The sequence below is a fragment of the Pogona vitticeps genome, chromosome 6 (genome assembly GCF_051106095.1).
Source record: "Pogona vitticeps strain Pit_001003342236 chromosome 6, PviZW2.1, whole genome shotgun sequence".
In the NCBI taxonomy this organism is placed as follows: Eukaryota; Metazoa; Chordata; class Lepidosauria; order Squamata; family Agamidae; genus Pogona; species Pogona vitticeps.
In genome coordinates this window covers 26731429-26751191 of record NC_135788.1, presented here as the reverse complement: position 1 = coordinate 26751191, position 19763 = coordinate 26731429, and the positions used below count along the sequence as shown (strand labels likewise).

At 42.7% G+C, this 19763-nt stretch overlaps 1 long non-coding RNA gene across 1 annotated transcript in view; it reads left to right on the top strand.

Moving 5' to 3' along the window:
* Positions 1-18480, top strand: part of LOC140708130 (uncharacterized) — a 41909-nt gene extending 23429 nt beyond the window's left edge. The window contains exon 2 of the long non-coding RNA XR_012088285.2: positions 18208-18480. This is a non-coding gene — a long non-coding RNA (uncharacterized LOC140708130). The remainder of the gene's footprint in view (positions 1-18207) is intronic.
* The last annotated feature ends 1283 nt before the right edge of the window (positions 18481-19763 follow it).

The window sequence follows — 19763 nt, the reverse complement described above, 5'->3', positions numbered from 1 at the left end:
GAGCCGGTGTGTGTGTGAGAAAGGTTTGCCTGGTTTGGAAATCTCCAGATAAGCAAATGAGATCTGGAGAAAAATTGAGGTTCCCTCTTCTTCTCTCTTCCATGTATTTTTCTTTCCCATCCCTAACCCTCTCCCATACACTACATGAGGCACATGTTACATTTTTCCTTGACTTCTGCCGCGCGTGTGTCCGCCCATGTCTGTAACGCAGAATTACAGAAGGTATTATGTGCTTATATATGGAGCGATATAGCCACCGGTGTCGGAAAAATACGGCTATATCGCTCCATATATAAGCACATAATACCTTCATCAATAATATACATATATTGATGGAATCTTATAAAGGGAAGGGCTTCTGAAAGGTTGTGGTTAAAAAGAAAAAAACTAACTCAACTGAAGTACTATTTGTGTAGGCACAGAGTTTCCTTTCTGACCCCCTGCTTCGAAATTAAGTTCCCTTTGATATTTAACTTCTGGGCAAACCGGTTTAGGTTGGGTCGCCCCGGTTCCAGGCAGATACAAATTAATAAATCGCATTGGAATGAATTATTTAGTCTTAAGCGGCTCCTCGGTGGAGCGGGGGGACGCTCATTCTAATTTTTCTGAAAGACAAAGAGATTAAAAACCCGATCCATAATCGTGGTTAAACATAAATATTGCAGTTTGGACTGTTTGGATACCCTAACAGTCGAATAGTTTATGAAGAGTATAAGATTTCAGTCCTTTGCACGCTTGTCTAGCGGGAAATCCTATTAAAACCAGTGGGCCTTCTTTCAGAGTAAACAGGGGCTGGTCAGGCGCAGCCCACAAAAGGGGCGGTGTTTATATCAGTATATCTAAAGCCTCGAACTTCAGTAGCTTGTGGGTCGCAGTGGAGGGTTTCGAAAGGAAAGCTATGCATCCTTTTCTGAAAATCCCATGAAGCACTGGAGAATTTGTTTCCGAGTAGACTAGTTCCAAGGGGCCGAACCACGCCGTTTCTTTACTGCAAACCCGGTTCTGCTGAACTCAAGTGACATTTCGACAGAACTAAATGGCTCACGTTCCCACAACCACCACACCGGCGCCTACTGCTCAAAATGATGGAAATCTCTCGTCTTTCCTGTTGCTGGCAGGAACCCCTTCTAACCAGCACAAAACAGGGAGTCTGACGGTGCCCTACAATATCATTAAAAGCCGATCCACTATTTCCACCTAAGCAATGCCCTTAAATAATCAGTTCCGACGGCTGTTTTAAACCTGTAATGTATGCTAGAAATCTAACGTGTGGATGTGAAAAACTAGCATTCAGAGCAAAGGATCCGAGATGGTCGCAGCTCTCTTAGTGTAGGCTCGGGATGGATCTACTATGAAACTAATGAGTCTTAAACTTCACGGGCCCCTAATCCTGGAGGGGCCCCAAAAGCAACATTACTCCACATGTTTTTTTTTTAATTGTGCCAATCTGTCATGGAGCAACCCCACTGAAGATGATAACAGTGGGTTACCCAGACCTCATTGCTGGTTGTGAAGGGGGGCCCATAACAGTTCAAGCTTCAGAGGCCCCAAAAATGTAGGTCCACCACTGCCCCTGAGTAATTTCAGCCCCATAGATCAACTCGATCCATATTTACTTGGAAGTAAGGATGTTTTGGCTGGATAGCTCAGTGTCTTACGGTCTGGCTGAGGAGCCAGTGACTGAAATTTCAATCCCCCACCGAATTGCTTCCTGCAAGTAGAGCCATGCTGTATGTGTGGTCTTGGGCAAGGTGCACAGTTCCAGGATGCTCAAAGAAGAAGGGAGCAGTAAGCCACTTCGTGAGTACTATCTACCTAGAACACCCCAAAAAGAGTTGCCAAAGATCAGAATTGACTTGATGGCACACAAATATTTTAATTACAGTTTTTAAGGCTTACAGCAAGATTAGTAACTTAATTAGATTTTTTTCTTCTTCAATTTTTGCTAACTGGTCTAAGATCTCAATAAATACAATGACGATCAGGAATATCATGATCGTGGACAGGGCCACGTGGAGTCATGCTGATGTTTTTGAGCTTCCCCTCTCACCGTCGCTCACCATTGGCTATGTTAGGAAAGGCTGATAGGAACTTAGCCCCAAAACATACATGAACCACATTTGCACAACTTTGGGTTAAAGTCTTAATGAGACAGTATTATGATGATCTGATTACTTTATAACTTGAGCTGTCTTGACTCCAGTAAACAGAAGACACCCGTCTTTCAAGCCAATTTCCTTAGCATAATGGCTTTGACTTGGCAGGTTGCAGGCGGATGCATGAAGGAGAGTGGGTTGAGGGGGCGGGATGGATGCTCCATGTTGGTCTCTTTAACTCAGTGTGATCCTTTGATTTCAAAGTCTTTGGGGTTTTCTAGTCACTGAGATTGCCAAGGGCTGCAAACCTTATGGGTTTCAGCCCAGGATGCTTCCAGATGCAATCCACCTGAAAACAATTTATAAAAGCAACAACATTGGTTTGAATGAAATTAGCACTCGGGATGTTTTTGAGACTGGGAAAGAAGAGTACAGCAACAAGTCTTGTCCTCTCAGCTTGGAACTCTGAGAGTTAGACCTCTTTTTTGGAGCACAACGTCCCAAATCCTTCAGCCAGCATGGCCGCTGGGGGCTTGTAAGAAGGTTGCTCCTTAAAGGTAACTATTTCAAGGCTCTGCACAAGGTGTAGATGTTTCCATGGCTTCCGAATTGGCACACGGTCTCTTCAGGTCCCAGATTACCCTTCAAGCTTTCCTCCGATTGCTTGATTTGCCCACAAGACACTAGGGGGAAGGAAACACAGCATCTGTGATCTGGGGAAACTATTAAAAAACATAACTGTGGTCTGGGTGCCTCAATCCTGCTGACTAAATTACTTGAGTGCCAATAGGAAAGAGTGCAGCTATAATAAACGATAAAAGAGGCTTAAATAAATCTCAGACTTATGTAGGGTGCTCTGGTGTGTGTGAAGCAGCTGGGCATGCCAGAGAGTCTCCCAGATTGAAACAGGGGACATCTTTATCCACAAGGCCTAAATGCACTAGATATTTTGTCGTAGGGTGGAGAGGTTTTTTGATTGCTGGGCTGCGTGTCTCCTTTGGAAGCCTCCTGGAACAGACCCCTAAAAGAACTGGACAGATCCAGCCCGCACTGTCTTTTCTCACAGGTCATTTTCCTTCTCCTCTTCTTTCTTTTTATATGTAATCCCGAAAAGCATATAGAGCAGTGGTTCCCAACCTTGGACCTCCAGATGTTCTTGGACTTCAACTCCCAGAAATCCTAGCCAGCAGAAGTGGTGGTAAAGACTTCTGGGAGTTGTACAAGAACATCTGCAGGCCCAAGGTTGGGGACCACTGATATAGAGCAATGGTTAGAATGTTCTATTGGGTCTTGAGCCAGCAAACTCAAGGGGACACCTTGGGCCAGTCATTCTTTCTCAGCCTGACCTCACAGGTTCATGGCAGAGCCATAACTAAGGCAGGCCAGCTGGGGCTTTACCTCAAGTCACCAGAATTTAGAGAGCACTAAAATCTAGAAGCTGGCTGGATGGCTTAGTAGTTTGGGTATCTGAATGCACAGCTGGAGATTGAGAGTTTGATTCCCCACTGAACCTCCTGCAAGTAGAGCCAGTCTGTGTAGCCTTGGGCAAGTTGCACAGTCTTAGGACGCCCCCAGAAGAAGGAAATGGTAAACTAGTTCTGAGTTATTTCCACCTAGAAAACCCTTGAAAAGGGCTGCCATAAGTCAGAATTGACTAGATGGCACATCATCATCATCATCAAAATCCAGAAGAAAATTAATGGCAACACTTCTGTGCCCTATTTCCTTAAAAGCAAGCAAGCAAACAAACAAACAAACAAACAAACTCTTCTTTTTTGGGGAGAGAGGAGAGGACATTCTATACTGTCTTCCTCATTTGGGGGGGCCAGGATTCATTCCCATCCCTTGGGGAGGAGTGGATGGGAGATGGTGCTGCTTTCTGATTGCTGAAATTGCTAATTATGGCTATGGGTTGTTGTAAGGATAAACTAAGAACCATATCTACTATTTGATCTCATTCTTTCCTAGTGAGCAGCCCTCTCCATATGAGTAATAAGCAATAGCTATTCTACGATTCCAACAGGTTACACAGCTTTTATAATCTTCAGATTCCAGGTGGGCAAAATATGCACTTCCAGGAGTTGTGGAACTGCAATTTCCAGCCTTCTTCATCCTTAACTATGATCAATGATTGGTGAAGTCCAAAATCATTAGGAGTGCTGCAGTCTGTGCATCACTGCTTTACATGTCCCATGTCGTTACCATGGATGAGTAATAGCCTTAGCACAAGCAATCAAATACCTTGGTGGACAAGGCCAGACCAAAGAGACACCTGTCTATATCCCCCTGTCCATTGTCTTCTCCACATCCTTCCCTAAAGGGGACTAGAAATAAGGAACTAGAGCAGCGATTCTTAACCTTAGGTAACCCAGATGTTCTTGGACTTGCAACTCCCAGAAGCTGTCATCACTAGCTGTACTGGCCAGCATTTCTGGGAGTTCAAGAACACCTTAGTTACCCAAAATTAAGAACCACTGGACTTGAGGATAGAAAAATTCCTTTTGGACTACAGAGTGGCCCAGTCTGCAAGTGACTTTGCTGGCTGGGTATCCTGGCAACTGTGGTCAAAAATGGGATCTTTTCCTATTTATGATCTTGCTGGCTATCTATTGCCTCTGGCATCAATGGCTGTATGTATGCCTTTGAGTACCACTTGCAGAGAAATGTGAGTGGGGAAGTGCTGCTAAGCCCATGCACTGAATTGTGGCTTTACCGTTGGTATCCGTTTGGTCAAGTGGCCATTGGGAACAGAATGCCAGGCCAGACATAGTACGGCTCTTTTGTGCTCATGATGGAAAATAGGAAAAGCATCGTATTTCTTTTTACTGGCTGGGCACCTGTGCCTTTATTATAACAGCTGCATGACAGGCCAAAATCAAGCCCGGTTCTGCTTTTCTCAGCATTGAGATGCAGTCAGGCAAGTTCCCCCACTGGAACGCACACTTGTGAAACAGCTAAAGGCGCAGGCGCTCTGCCAGGATCCCCCCCCCCACAAGTCAGCAGTCATCTTTAGATTAGGTTATTTGACTTCTTTGCATTGCAGTGCTTACTAAACTAACCTGGCAGCATATTCAATGGAAGTGAACAAGTGTTAAATCCAAATGTGGGGTGGACTCAGATAGAAGGACATTCTTTCCAAGACATGAGATACCAGCATATGCCATCCCAGTCCCATTGATATTGTTTTCAATAAGGGATAGCAATGCCCCTTCCAATGTTCCAGTGTCAGCTTCTGCCCCAGAAACAGTCACATTCCCTAGCCCACTAGCATAATGAGATGCCTATAAGAGCCCTCTAGATGTATGGGACTATAGCATCCACCACTTACAGCCGGCAGATGGCAGGGATCTTGGCAAGTCTTTGGGACTGTGTCCCAAGTCTGAGTCCAAGTCTTTGGTACCAAGTACCAAGTCTGAGTCCAAGTCTTTGGTACCAAGTCTCAAGTCCCAAGCTCCAGGTCCGAGTCCCTATTAAAAGCAAGATTTTCCCCCCAGAAAAAAGGGAGTGGGTGAATGGGCTCCGAGTTGTGAGTCAAGTCGGAGTCATTGAAAAAACCCCTGCATTGAGTCTGAGTCGAGTTGCTGGGGTAACTTATGTCCAACCTGACAGCAAGTCCCATGACCCTGGCAGATGGTTGTGGATCATGGGAATTGTGGCCCAACACATCTGGAGGATCCCAGACTGGAAATGGCATATCTATACATTTTCCTGACCTCACCGTTTGCTATGTCGTGGCACAGATGCATGTGAAAGGGGAGGACTCAAGCAGTAATACAAATTGGAGAGGTGGGAGGCAGAATGATATATTATGTTGCAACTCCGTAGGCACTTATCCGGGAAGAAGTCCCAGAATCCTAGAATCAGGTCTACAATTGATTGTTTTCAAACTTTAAAGGGACCTGTATTGCATCTCCTGCCCAAGACACCATGCCCAAACCCCACGAACACTAACCCAGCTTCCCTTCCTGTCTTAAGGTTAAAGGAAAAGACTCTCATTCTACTGATGGGGCAGTTGTGTGGGATCAAAGGAAAACAAGTTGTCTTCCAAAGTGGAATAAAATAAGGATGCAACATTGTGGGAAGTGCTCCATTCAAGAGTCATGTTGAGGACTTGGTTTCACTGGGTTGTGGGTGCAGGAGCCACGTCCTGCTGCAAAGGATGGCAGGCAAAGCTTCTATAAGAGTGTGGGAAAGTTGTCTTGGAATACAACTCCCAGAATTCCATTATCCAACACAACCACTTCAGAAAGTTGGGGAGTGTTGCTCCACCCTGTTTCTTTTCTTTTTCCTTCCTATTCCCCCCCCCCCGTACTACAACTCTTAAATTTTCCAGTAGCCATGATGGATGCAAACACTCCGGTCTGTTGGTACAGTGTGGAAAGTTCCCTATTCAGGATTCCAGTTCCTCCATTCCACCAGTTCCCTTGTCCCCCACCCCCACCCCCAACAGTCAGTCAGCCTTCCTAGGCCACTGAGCATGCTCAGTCCTAATGGCAGGGCCAGCCCTCCAACAGGCAAAAAGGGGCAGCTGCCCCAAGCGCTAGATTTTGTTGACATAGAAAAACAACGAGCTTCATTAACTCAAATACTTTTTAATTTAAAAAGGCCTTCGGGTCCTAACTGGCTGTTGAGGATTATGCTTTTGTCAAGGGGAAGTGTCTTTGTTAGATTTTAAATAGTTGTTAAAATGTGTTTTATTCAGTGCTTTTTAAAAAAATATGGACATCCAGAGTAATATAGCGAATAGAGTGTCAGACTACGATAGGGGTGATCGAAGTTCAGATCCCATGGCCATGGGAACGCAACAGGAGCAGGAGTGAGAGGTGGACTGATGAAACTACTTCTTCAAGATCTCACACGCTATAGAAGCCCTGCGAGGTCACCATAAATTGGACATGCCTCGATGACACGTTGCACGGCTTATTTCTAATCACATTTTTGATGTGCTCACTTATGTTTGAAATCCTGTTGCTTCGTGTAGTAAGTTACACTAGAGTAGGCCCACCGAATCAGAGCCTATTTGGTGAGTCAACTCCTCTCTAAGTTCAATTGATTCAAATGGGCCTACTCTAGTGTAACTTACTGTGCTAAAGTACATTGCAACCAGAGTGACTTGGGTCAACTTCTAGTTTCTGACAAAACACAAAGTGCTTGTTTTGACCTATTATGCTCTAAATGACTTGAGTCTAGGTTATATAAAGGATTGTATCTCCCCGGTTTTAAGATTCTCAGAGGAATCCCTTCCCTTGGTTCCACTGCTCCCATGGGCATCCTTCATGGCTCACACAAGGGAGGCCCTTTTTGATGGCTGCTCCCAGGCCGTGAAATTCTCTTTTATAGAAATGCCGGTTAGCTCCCTCTCTGCTGTCCTTCTGCAAGCAAGCAAAAATATTTCTTTTTAGACAAACTATAAGTAAATTGTTGCAAAGGAGGTAGTCTTAATGGAGGAGATTTTAATTTTTTAAAAAATATGTTTTAAATTGTTTTAATAGTCCTTAATATTACAACCTTTTCTATTTTAAACTACTTTAAAATTCTTTGTAGCAATTCTTGAATCTCTCCACTGGGAGAAAAGTGAAATATAAATTAAATAAATACATTAATAAATATGTCTTTTAGTGTATACTGTGGGCCACCATGGTACTACTTGTGATGTAAGGTAGAATATAAATAGAAATACATTATTTAATTTGTTACTATTTTATTTTTATTGGTACAGATGGGGAGAGATGTTGATGGACTGACTGACTGCTATGGCAGAATAACTTGGTTGGCTTTGGGTATTCCGTACATTATATTGAGGAAGGGTGCCATTTGTTAGAAGTAAAATTAGGCCAGCCTGATCAGAAGATTTCTTGTTTTTATGCCAAAAAAAGCTTCTTCTTTTTTTTTTGTAACACCAAAGGCTATTGTCTCCATAACTGCAATGTTTTAGTTTTTGATGGGGCATTCGGACTGGGTAAAGAATCTATAGAAGCAAAGTGGGCAGCATTACTTAATGCTCAGAGCATGTGTTTCAAGATGTTTAAATATATGAACTCCAAATTAACTTCAGAAGTGAAGCCTTATTAATTTGAAACAAGTAAATATGTATGCATTTCAAAACTCCACCTGAAATTACTCAGCTGATGGGGCAAACTCATTTCAACACCATGTTCTCACTGTACCTTCTTTGGGATGAATTTTCTTTGCACTGCCAGGATCTTTTTATTTCCACTGCATTTCTAGAGGTTTGTGATGTGCCAGACAAACACAAAAAAAGAAAAAGAAAGAAAGAAAGAAAATCACACTAATCTTTCTTTGATCTATAAAGGGTGATCACAGCAGTAATCAGGTCATCACACTGTGGGGGGAAAAAGCTTTTTGCAAGCTATAACCCTTGGTTTCATGGGCTTCTATTGCCAGGTGGCAACTAGAGAATTGTCAGCATAAAGGAATAACTGGCCATTTAAGATAGGAGATTAAAGCGACTGCAGTCAAAGCATAGTGTATTACCCCATAGATTAACAGCGTTGTGACTGCACCTTGCCCTCCCCCAACATGGAAGAGGTTTACTAGCTGTGCACTTATATTAGCACATGCATGCATGTTAAATGTTATGCTAACTTGCTCTGGATTTATGGGTGTGTTGAAAAGAAGCATTTTTACATACTTCCATGCTATACAGGAAATAACATATTGGCAAACATTTTCTGAAATACTAAAATTATAAAGAGAGGGGACTGGTGCTGACTAGAGTGAGGATTTAGCAAGTGTGTGTTTATCTTGTGTTGTGCATATGCATGCATGTGTGCGTGTACATAAATGATTAAACAACTAAAGAACCATAAGACTGGGGAACTGTGAAGGCAGCACAATTAGAGAAATAATTTTGAAAGTTTTAGGAGGATAAGTTTGTTTTTTGTAGAGGTGCTATGTGCACTGACTGTCAGGAACTCTACTTCAAATTGGTGGTCATGAGGCACCTGTAGGTGGTATCCTCCTTTGTTACTCTGTCCTCCTGCATTGGAAAATGGCCAGAGACCAGGAGGAAGACTCCCATTGCTGCCCCCCAGTCCCAGCTGCCTGAGGCAATGTCCTGTCCGTATATAACATTTCAAGTTGGGATATGGTTGCCTATGGGTACCCTGCATCTGAAAGCTTGGATTGAAGTAGCAGAAACCACTCTTTCCCTCACTCCACCCTAAATATCAGGAGAGTGCAAGCTAAGCATGTTCTGTGGTTGGGAAGGGAACAGAGGCCTTTGTCCCCTAATTGAAGTTTACACAGCTTGTAGAAAGCAATTTCCCTTCACTTTAGATCCCATTGCTCCACTATTTCATTTTTATATTGCTTCCACCAGCCCCTCTCCTCTTTTCAAAGCATTGGAGCCATGGCGCAGTAATAAAAAAGGGGGGGGGGGCTGCTTCGCCTCAGCATTCCAGAAAGAAATGGTAACTCTTCCAAGCTCTGTTTTTCTTTAATTTAAAGTAACAAAGTTGTAAAAGGGCTTCACTTGCCTGGAGGTGGGAGAGGGTTTTGCCCTCATGTCCTGGTTTTGGGCTTTTGTCTGGGTGCAAATCATTTTACACTGCAAAAGATACGTGTCCTTGCATGAGGAGAAGGGGTTGGAGAGAGAGAGAGAGAGAGAGAGAGAGAGAGAGAGATAGAGAGAGAGAGAGGATCTCCCTGTGTTTTCTAGTCTGTCCTGCACTGGACCAGTGGTTTCCAAACTTGGGTCCTCAGATGTTTCTTGGACTACATCTCCCAGAAATCCTGGCCAGTACAGCTGGTGATGAAGGCTTCTGGAAGCGTTAGTCCAAGAACATCTGGGAACTCAAGGTTGGGAACCACTGGTCTAGGTAGATATCCTTGCTCCTGGCACTTCCTACCTTCTCACCTTTCTTTCTTGACTCTATCTGGGACTGGACAGAGGTGGCATCTTCTGTTTGTTCTTGAGAGGTGAGGGAGAAGCCATGCTTGTCGGCTTGTGCAAATGATTGTTCAACTAGTCACCTGACACACACCTCACCAAATAGCATACCTGCCTGCACAATGTTGGTTGTGCATGCTCAAATCCTTAGCAGATTACCAGCCTCTGTCTTTAAATATGACCTGGACTAGACAGTACTTGAGTTAGAGAAAGGACACCTTTTTGCTGCTCTTCAAACGGAGCACTATTCTCTGTATATGAGCATCTGTGTAGATTACAATGGTAGCAGCATGTTGAGTGGATTTCCCACTGCACACAGAGGTACCAGCTGGGGTGAGTCTTGAGGAGCTAGTCCCATGCACAACATAGGCACATGGGGGAGGGTTGACATATTTAAGATGACATCACGGGCTACTGCATTTATGTTGAGTGGGCACATGGCCCCACTTGGCACTGCAGAGTATTCAGATCATAAGTGGGGGGGCACATCTGGGAGGGCACAATGAGGAGCTTGTGCATGGCCTCCCCAAATTTGGAAGGCCTGGTAGAAGTAATAATAAAGCAATAGTTGCAATGATAAAATATATTGCCTGTCATCTGATGCTAAAGACATCATTGACTTTGCTTTGGAAAAACCATCAAAAATATAGCCTTGGATGCACTCTTTTTCATTCTCTCTCCCCAAAATGGCAGGTTTTACACAAGAATAGCATTTTCCCAACACCTTCATTGTCAAGCATCATAATCATAGTTATTGTTTATGCATTAGGAAAATCTCATCCTACATGGAGCACCATGTGGGAAAGATCAGAATCTGACACTTCAAAATAATCATGATCATTTAGCTGCTGTTCTACATCTCTGTGACAAGCTTGACACAGGGAGAGGAAATACAACGTGCAACCATAAGGCACGGACAGGTTTCAGATGTCACATCAAGATGCCCACCGCTTTGCATTTCCAAAGAAAGACGTGATCACGCAATTCTGAGCTTGCACGTTGGAAGATTAAATGCCCACTGAATGTGTAACTGTCAAAGGCAAAAGAAAGGGGAAATTCCCCTAGTTAAAAAATGGCACACTCTAGGAAGAAGGTCAGAAACTATTATTTCATTCTACTGTTTCAAAATATGTGCATCTATATGATCAAGGCCTAAAATATTGTGAAACTGGCAAACATTTTCTGCATCGTTGTTGAGTATATCTCTTGTAATGGGACACTTTGTTACCTCTTGATCCTGGTGGGACATTTTAACTGGGAGAGTGAGTTAATTTCTTTCACACCATCCATATAGTTTTTGGGCACTTTATATGTTAAATCATGGAGTTGGAGGACCATCATAGACGTAATCTAGCTGGAGCCAATTTATATGTTTAGCAGCATCATAAAATAGAATTTTTCCACCAAGACAAGAGTAAGGTTGCCATAAGAGCAGCTTCCCATTCTCTGAGATATCAGGACCAAAACCTGGGATCACAACCTTTGTGAAGTAATACACAAGGTGTGGGGCTTCTGGTATCACAGGTTATAGTGCCTTATGATGTCACAGAAATGCACCCTTGTGTAACAACCATGAAATATTATGTGTGCCTAAAAGACATAAACACACACACACATATATACACACACAGAATGTGGACTTTTTGCACTACCTCTTAAACAAGTATTATAGGTGCAACACACATGAAAAACGCTTTAAAAAGATCAAGTGAGCCTTGGGAAGAAACTGATGCCAAAACCACCACACAGAATAAATCAAACATTATTCTCCTCTGCTTACTTTGCAATTTATGTCTCTACCTGAAGACCAACAAAAGCAGTTCCCACAGGCTTCAGTTAGCTCCCTGAGATATGGCAATATCAGGAAGGGGGCCGCATTAAATTAAGTATGTTTGTGTATCAGAAATATCTTTTTATCTGACTGGTTTATTCACTAGCTAACTTTTATTATAAAGGGAATGAGGTGGTCTAGAACCTAACACCTCTGGGAGCTGCAGTCCAAAATAAATTTTCCAATCACTGCACAATGCTTTACATTGGGAAATGGTGATGTCAATCTATCCAGGTACAGAGATGCTTTGATTTGCAGTGGCTGTCCAGCAGCTCTGGCAAAGAGGGATCTTTACCATCATCTGCTGTCTAACCCAATGGTTCCCAACTTTGGGTCCCCAGATGTTCTTGAACTAAAACTCCCAGAAGCCTTCACCACTAGCTGTGCTGGTCAGGATTTCTGGGATTTTTAGTCCAAGAACAACCGGGGACCCAAAGTTTGGAAGCAGTGATCTAATTCTTTTCACTGGAGATACCAGGCATCTCGTTAACACAAAATATATCCTCAATTGGTAATGGGAGAATCACTTTATTGGACCACAGACCCAAGAATCCCAGAGGTGGCATAGCCACTGGTCATGTAGGCTGTAGGGTTCTGGAAATTATAGTCCAAAAAAGTAACTCTTCCCATCTCTGTGGTTTCAGCCCCTCCGGTATGGTTCTTCTCTCAAGATGTCAATAAAAATGCCCTAAGGAAAAACATCATATTAGATCAGTGGCCAAACTAGCTATCAAGGTGAAATTTGCAGTCCTAACAAATTAAGAGGACACCAGATTGTGAAGGAGGAAGGCAACGTGCTACTTGTGATTTTTATTTATCAATTTATTTATTTTAATCACACTTGTAGACTACTTGCCATAACTCAAGCAATATCTCAAAGGTCTCATGTCTCACCACTTGTTTCTATGGACCTACTGTGGCTGTTGACATTGTTATAGTGCAGACAGAATCACCACTTTTTCATGGGAACAGGAACCTCACTTCCAAATACCTCCAGGGAGCATGAGTCTAGGGACTGGACCCTTGTTCTGTGCTCCTCAATTACATGAAAAAGGTGGAGGTGGACACTGCCATCATCACTGCGGCGAGTATAGTAGCATGGGATATTCCAGCTGCTTTTCTCAGTGGCAGAGAAGGGCTGTGGTGGGCTACACTTGGCTCCCCCTTAGCCTCTATGGAAAAAACTGGTTGTCTTTAACAGATTTTTTTTTACAGTTACAGTACACTGTGATTGTTATGATGACAAATCCCTGTATTTTCTCTCTTATCTCTGAAGCCATCAAGTAAGTAGGATGTAATACAAGAGTTTCAAAATAAAGCTTCTTAACTAGGTCTTGGGGAAGTATTTGCACTCTACAGTAGTAGAGCTTAGAGAAAAGTTACTTCTTTGCATTACAACTCGTAGAATTCCCCACCTAGCATGGGCCATGCTAGCTGGAGGATTCTGGGAAATTTACTTTTAAAAAAGTAATGGCTTCAAGCTCTTTGCAGAAGGAACAAATGCTCCCAGCAGTTTCGGGACCCAAACCAGACAAGACAATGTGGCGATTCTAGTGTATGAACGGATGCTTCCCGATGCAAGATATACTGTTTACTGAGGGTGTGATCACAGGGGCTAATAGCTCACATTTTGAGGCAGGCTATTTCCCCGTGATCACACAATGTATATAGAGGAGAGCTCCCACCTGACCCAGTTCCCTACTCAAGCTGGACCTTTTTGGTCCACCAGTAGGGCTACTATGTTTTGGATCCAGGCTGAAGTGATTCCTTAATGAATGGAAGGATTGCTTTAAGGGAGATGGGTCCCAGTAAAGGGAGCCTTTCTGGTGCAATCAAAAACACAACTTTCTTGCCACCTGATTGTACCCTGAGTGCTGGGGACCAGAGAGGCAGGTGAATCCAGCCAAAACATAGAATTTGTGCTTTTGGATTGCATCTTCCAGAGCTCTTGAGGGAGTGCGGCTAGTGACCATGAGGCTTGGAGAGTTCTGGGAATTGTAGTCTCCAAACACAAATTTGCCCAGTGTTTGAGAAGAGGAAAAGAGAGAAAAGTTAGGGCTGAATCAAGCCCATCACTTTGCTAAAAAGCCAGCAAACACCATTGCCATGGCTACAGACACACAGCTAGGAGGAAAAAGTGGAGGAGGAAGAAGGGGAGGATCAGGCTATAACCACTATTCATTATTTTTTAAATCAATATTGATTCATTACACTTAAATTACATGTTCAAGAAGGAGCAGAAGGAGACCAAGAAGACACAAAAAAAAAAAAAGAGGAGGAAGAAGAAGACATGGCAGTTCTTACACTTCTTTTTACAAGGCTTAGTGATGTCGTATTTTTAATACCTCAGAAACCTGCTCTATTGTGCTGACCCCCCCATCCCATGGATGAGGTCATGCAAAGAAAACTATACTCCCCCAAAGCAGATTTCAGCAAGTTGATGGCGCAAATCCAGTTGTGTAGGCTAAACTATTGTGTAAGGGTGGGGGGGGAGTTTATGTATCTACTCATTTTCAGCAAGTCAGGTATTTTGACAAGATAGCAAAGTATCTTATCATTAATCATCACTAAGATTAAATTATTCTTTTAAATACTTGATATACACTTTTGCAATGTGAAGATTATCCATTAACAAACTATAATTTAACAGATGTGCCTACCTACTGATCAGCTACAATCCTTCTGGCTGCTACCTCAGAAAGAAGCTGATGAGGAAATACAGACATGTCTATACATTTCAATTGTTATGGATCCCCTATCTTTTCAGTAACAGGGCCTGGGAGAGACCAATGGCTTCAGTGATGAGGGACAAATCTATTAATATGGACATTCTCCTACTGTAGTTAATATATCATTTCTTTCTTTGGTTAAAGTGTTTATATACTGTGTTTTCAGGGTGACTTACAAAAAGGATGTTCTAAAAAACCCAGAGTTAGTTACAATGGCCATAAAGAAATCCCAGCATCTTTAGTGGGGTAGCATGGATTTTTAAATTAATCTAGCAATGTCTGATTCAGACATGCAGTTCAGACCTTTGTATTTCTTTGGACGATAACTACCAGAATCCATCAGCCAGTACGACCACTCCAGAATTTGGCATCCCCCCAAAGGCAACTGTTCCAGGTTCTGTATTTGCTATTACTCAGCCCTCAGTGAGTCACAGATATCCCCAAAGATGGGTCATGGATTGAACAGATGGGGCACCTCACTGAAAAATTTCAGGGGGCCATGCCCCTGCCCGGGTCACAAACACCTATGGGTACACCTGTGAACTGTCACCAGTGAGAACTAGTAGTGTACAGTATTTGTGGGCCACCCAGGATATGAAAACTTGCTCAGCAGGTAGATTCTTGCCATTCGGTTCCTCCTGCCACATGCAGCTATCACAGGATAGCCAGGCAGCCTGAAGCTTCCACCACTTTATGGCTCTCCCCATTTAGATGACAGCCCAGGCTTTGATTTTGAGATCAGAGGACATTGGATGCCTCTCAGATCTGTGTGAGTGAAGGACTTTGCCAGCTGAATCAGATATACAACTGTTTCAAAAAGGTCATGTCGCTGATAGCTCCTCCTTACATGCGTGCACAGCTCAAGAAGAGGTGAGGATGAATAAATTATTTCATCAAAAGATCCAGTATTTTCCAGCAAGGCAAAAAATCCTCCCAGGAAAGAAAGAGATGTTGTTTGCAAAGGTTTCTCACAGTTAACACTTGTCTCTCATTTGTCACATTCTCCTTATTGCCATTTTCACCAATCAGTGTTGACACCAACAGTTTAGTGCTCATTTATTTGGGAGGCAGTGCCATTTTTATTTTATTTTTCTCAAGCAGAGAGGCTGCTTTTGGCAAGATCAGATTCCTAGACTGAGGCTCTGTTTGTTGCTCAGCTTTAGGTCTTCTCAGCATCCAGCCTACAAACTGACACTGCTTTGTACTCTTAACATGCAGCCATGGTCAGGAATGACGACAGTGCCATAGGCCATGTCCTGCTTTGTCTTATCAGGTGTAGCTCTGGTATATGCTTTACAGATCAGAGAAAAGCTAGCTTATTGATACTGTGGAGTGCCAGAATGACAAACCAAAGGACAAAATCCTGACGATTTTTCTTTTATATTCTTTGATTTCTATTTCTGTTCACCTGTAATGTTTTTAATAACTTTATTGTTGCTCTGATTGTAAGCCGCCTAGAGTGGTCTAGTATGACCAGATAGGCGGGATAGAAATAAAATAAATAAATAAATAAATAAATAAATAAATAAATAAATAAATAAATAAATAAATAAATTGGCATTACCCTGATTTGGCACAAGAAAAATTGAATTTAAACTAATAGAACACTTTCTGCCCCTTCTCTTTTCAGGCTTTGCATGCAAGAAGGTCCCAAGGTTAACTTCTTTGCATGTTTTAATTGATCGGGATGATGAAGACAATGATTACGACAACAATAACAACAGTATTTTATTCTTTTTATCTGCCTTGAAGCATGATATAAATTTCAAAAGTAAATATTTCATAATATCATTAAAAATATTTTTACAGTTGCTGTGAAACAAACCTTCATTCCTAGACGTGATATTAATCTCGTCAATCTGTCCTCCAACATGTTCATTTTATTTGCCCCTGCCAGTGTTCAATACAGCAGAATTGAAATACAGCAGAATCCTGCAGACATACTTTAACACACACCCCTAGTAAGAATGAACATGTTCTGCAGCTTTTCTTCCTGCAGAATTGAATATATGGGTTGCTTGTTTGATTGATCAGTTTTGCTATTAATATAATGTAAATCAATACACCTGTAGAACTGTCAAAATATCAACCTTGTGGCATGTGCAATTCACCTGGAGTGATATCCACAATACAGGATTAAATTGTTAATATATTATAAAGGCTTGATTAGTTCAAACCCATTTGACCCTGCCCTTCAGGAACCAGTGTCCCTGCTATGGGTTGCTATCCATTGTTGTTGTTGTTGTTGTTGTTGTTGTTGTTGTTGTTGTTGTTGTTGTTGTTGTTGTTGTTGTTGTTGTTGTTGTTGTTGTTGTTGTTGTTGTTGTTGTTTATTCCAACTCCCAGAAGTCTCCAGGAATTCCCCAGGCAGAATTTTGGGAGTTCCACATACATATGCCTACAGAAACCTACATTTCACTCACCTGAACAGGCCTTTATCTCCAGGCTTTACAAACAGGAAATGTTTGCAGTGCGTCTTGGGAGGTTTCTAGGAGATGTAGTTTTTTTGTGGGGTGCCCTATAGAGAGCTTTGTGGGCAGACTGGGGAATTCCTGGAGAATTCTGGTAGTTAAAAAAAAAAAGAAACGGAAAGGCATCTCCCCAGTCTCTGCCCTGAAAAGTCTTTGCCGTGTGTGTTCATTATCATATGTGCATGGCCTGGGCCATGGAATTATGGAATACTAATGCTGTATACATATAGGCTGCCATTACATAGTACTGTATAATGTTCCACATTATTTCCTGTGACTCAAGCCCATGCTCTACCACTGAACTGTAGCATGTGTCTGTTGGAACAGAGCGCCTACTGATGTAGCAAGTGATCCAAACAATGATGTGGGGAGGCAGGGCAGTGGCAGTAGTAATGAACAGGTAATTAGCCCAAGAGTATTTTCGCCTCTTGTTGGTTTCTCCCCTCTCCTAAACCTAAGGGCAGATTGCCACTCTCATGCTCTTCCTTCCTTCTTCTCTCTGTGAAGCCACTTCCTGCTTCTTCTTGCACCTCTGTCTTAGCTAGACAGAGCAGCAGACTTGCAAGCATGAAAACCACTTCTACAGACGTGTATCCTAGCTTTAGATAGATTTCCTAGTTAATGAACACTAATAAACCATTTTTGCCTTTCTTCCCATTTACAGAAGAATTATTCGCTTTCATTCGTCACGACCTCAGTACTAGTTTACTGCATTCTTTCAGAACTTAATAACAAATAATTGCAACACCTCAGAGACAGGGCTGAAGACCTATCTCAGTCCTGGAAAACCATATGGTTTATACACATATGGTTTCCAGTTCAGTCCCTGAAATCTGCAGGTGAAAAAAAGGTTCAGGAGCAGGTGGCAGGAATGACCTCTTTCTTAGACCTTAATAAGCTTCTGCCAGAGCAAGCTCAATGGACACATATTCCAATCTGGCAAAAAGCAACTTCTGACATATCAATATTCCTAGAGCAAAGCTTGGGGGGGGGAATTGAACTACAACTCCCAGAATTCCCAGCCAACATGCCCTGGATGCTTACAGCCATGCCTAAAATAAATTTCTGAGAAAGAGAGGGTGACTGAAGAAAGGCCCGAGATCTAATGCAGACTGTCATTTTGTGTAAGTGTGGATTGTTTTGTTCATTTTTCTCTCTCTCATCTTAGGTCATATTCATGACAGGAGAAGCGTACATCATGAAGAACAAATGAGAACGCAATATCCATGCACTGGACAATAAACTGTGCAGAAACGTTAATTCTCAACCACATCTTTTGATGCTGTACCCACATTTTTGCTGTATCCACAGCCACCTTGTATGTAAACAGGTCCTGTTTCTTATGGAGTGTCTAATACTTTCATAGTCCATTATGACTTCATCATTAACACTATGCTAATAAACTATGCATAATTCATAATAAATAAATATCACAAGCGAAGGTCACAGAACTGTTTGTTTATTTCCTGATTTGAAAGTAAACATGCTACCCACTGACAGCAGCTTAGAATGCAGCAAGAAATAGATGACAGAAATAGTAATGAGCAGCATCTGCTTTATTTAATGCAACAGCAAACAGTTTTATATGCCTTCATAATTTGTCAGGAAGAATGAAGCCCAAACAAAACACAGATGAACACAATCCAGACACTACATTGTGCAAATGAATTACAGATTTCCACAACCTAACCACCCAATTGCTGTTTCCTGTCCCTAAAACACTGCACTAATAATGGATCTCAATACTTATTTAGAGCTGCTGGAGAAAGCCGATTAATAATGGGCATAATAAGGGGTATTCATAACATATGGGGTAAAAATAAAAATCCTTTACAGAATTTTTCAGGTATTTAGAGCAGCTGAGATCTAAACGGTAGGATCCTTTGCCTCTGACAAACAGAATTGCCGCAGTCTCTGACATATGACAAAGACTTTCTGGTTTAGGCATTTACTTCTAAGAGCTGGCTGGTAACTCAGTGAGTTAAGTTTCTGGCTTCAGACCCAGAGGTTGGAAGTTTAATTCCTCACTGATCATCCCAGAAGAGTCAGCCTATGTGGCCTCAGGCAAGCTGCATAGTCCCAGCTTGCCTCTAGAACAGGCTTGTCCAACCCGCAGCCTGAGGGCCGCATGCGGCCCAGGTCAGCTTGTAATGCGGCCCAGTGCAATTTTTTATTTTTAATGAAATTCCAAAGTTTCAAGTTACACTGCTGGCGCTTGTGGCTGGAATGTGGTCAGGGCATGTCACAACAGTAGAGGGGGAGAGAGGGAAGGAAGGAAGGAGTAGGAGGGGAGGGGACAGGGGGGCTGCGTGACTGCACTGCGCCACCCCCATCAATAGGTGGACCCCCTCCTAGCTCCATAAAGCCGCCGGAGTCGAAGCTGGCAGCCTCTGCTGTCTGAGATCGCAGCTGCCGGTAAGCGCGCTTGGAGCGGGGCTGCGGAGGATGGCTAGGGCTGCCCCCCCAATGCAGCCCAAACCAAATGTATGTGCGGCCCAAACCAAATTTTCAGCTTTTAATGTGGCCCAGGGAAGGTGAAAGGTTGGACACCCCTGCTCTAGAAGAAAGGAACAATAAACCACTTCTTAGTACTCTGGACCTAGAACACATTGAAAAGGGTAACTGTATGTCAAAATTGACTTGATGGCACACTATCACTATCACTACTGCTACTACTACTGCTACTACTACTACTACTACTACTACTACTACTACTACTACTAC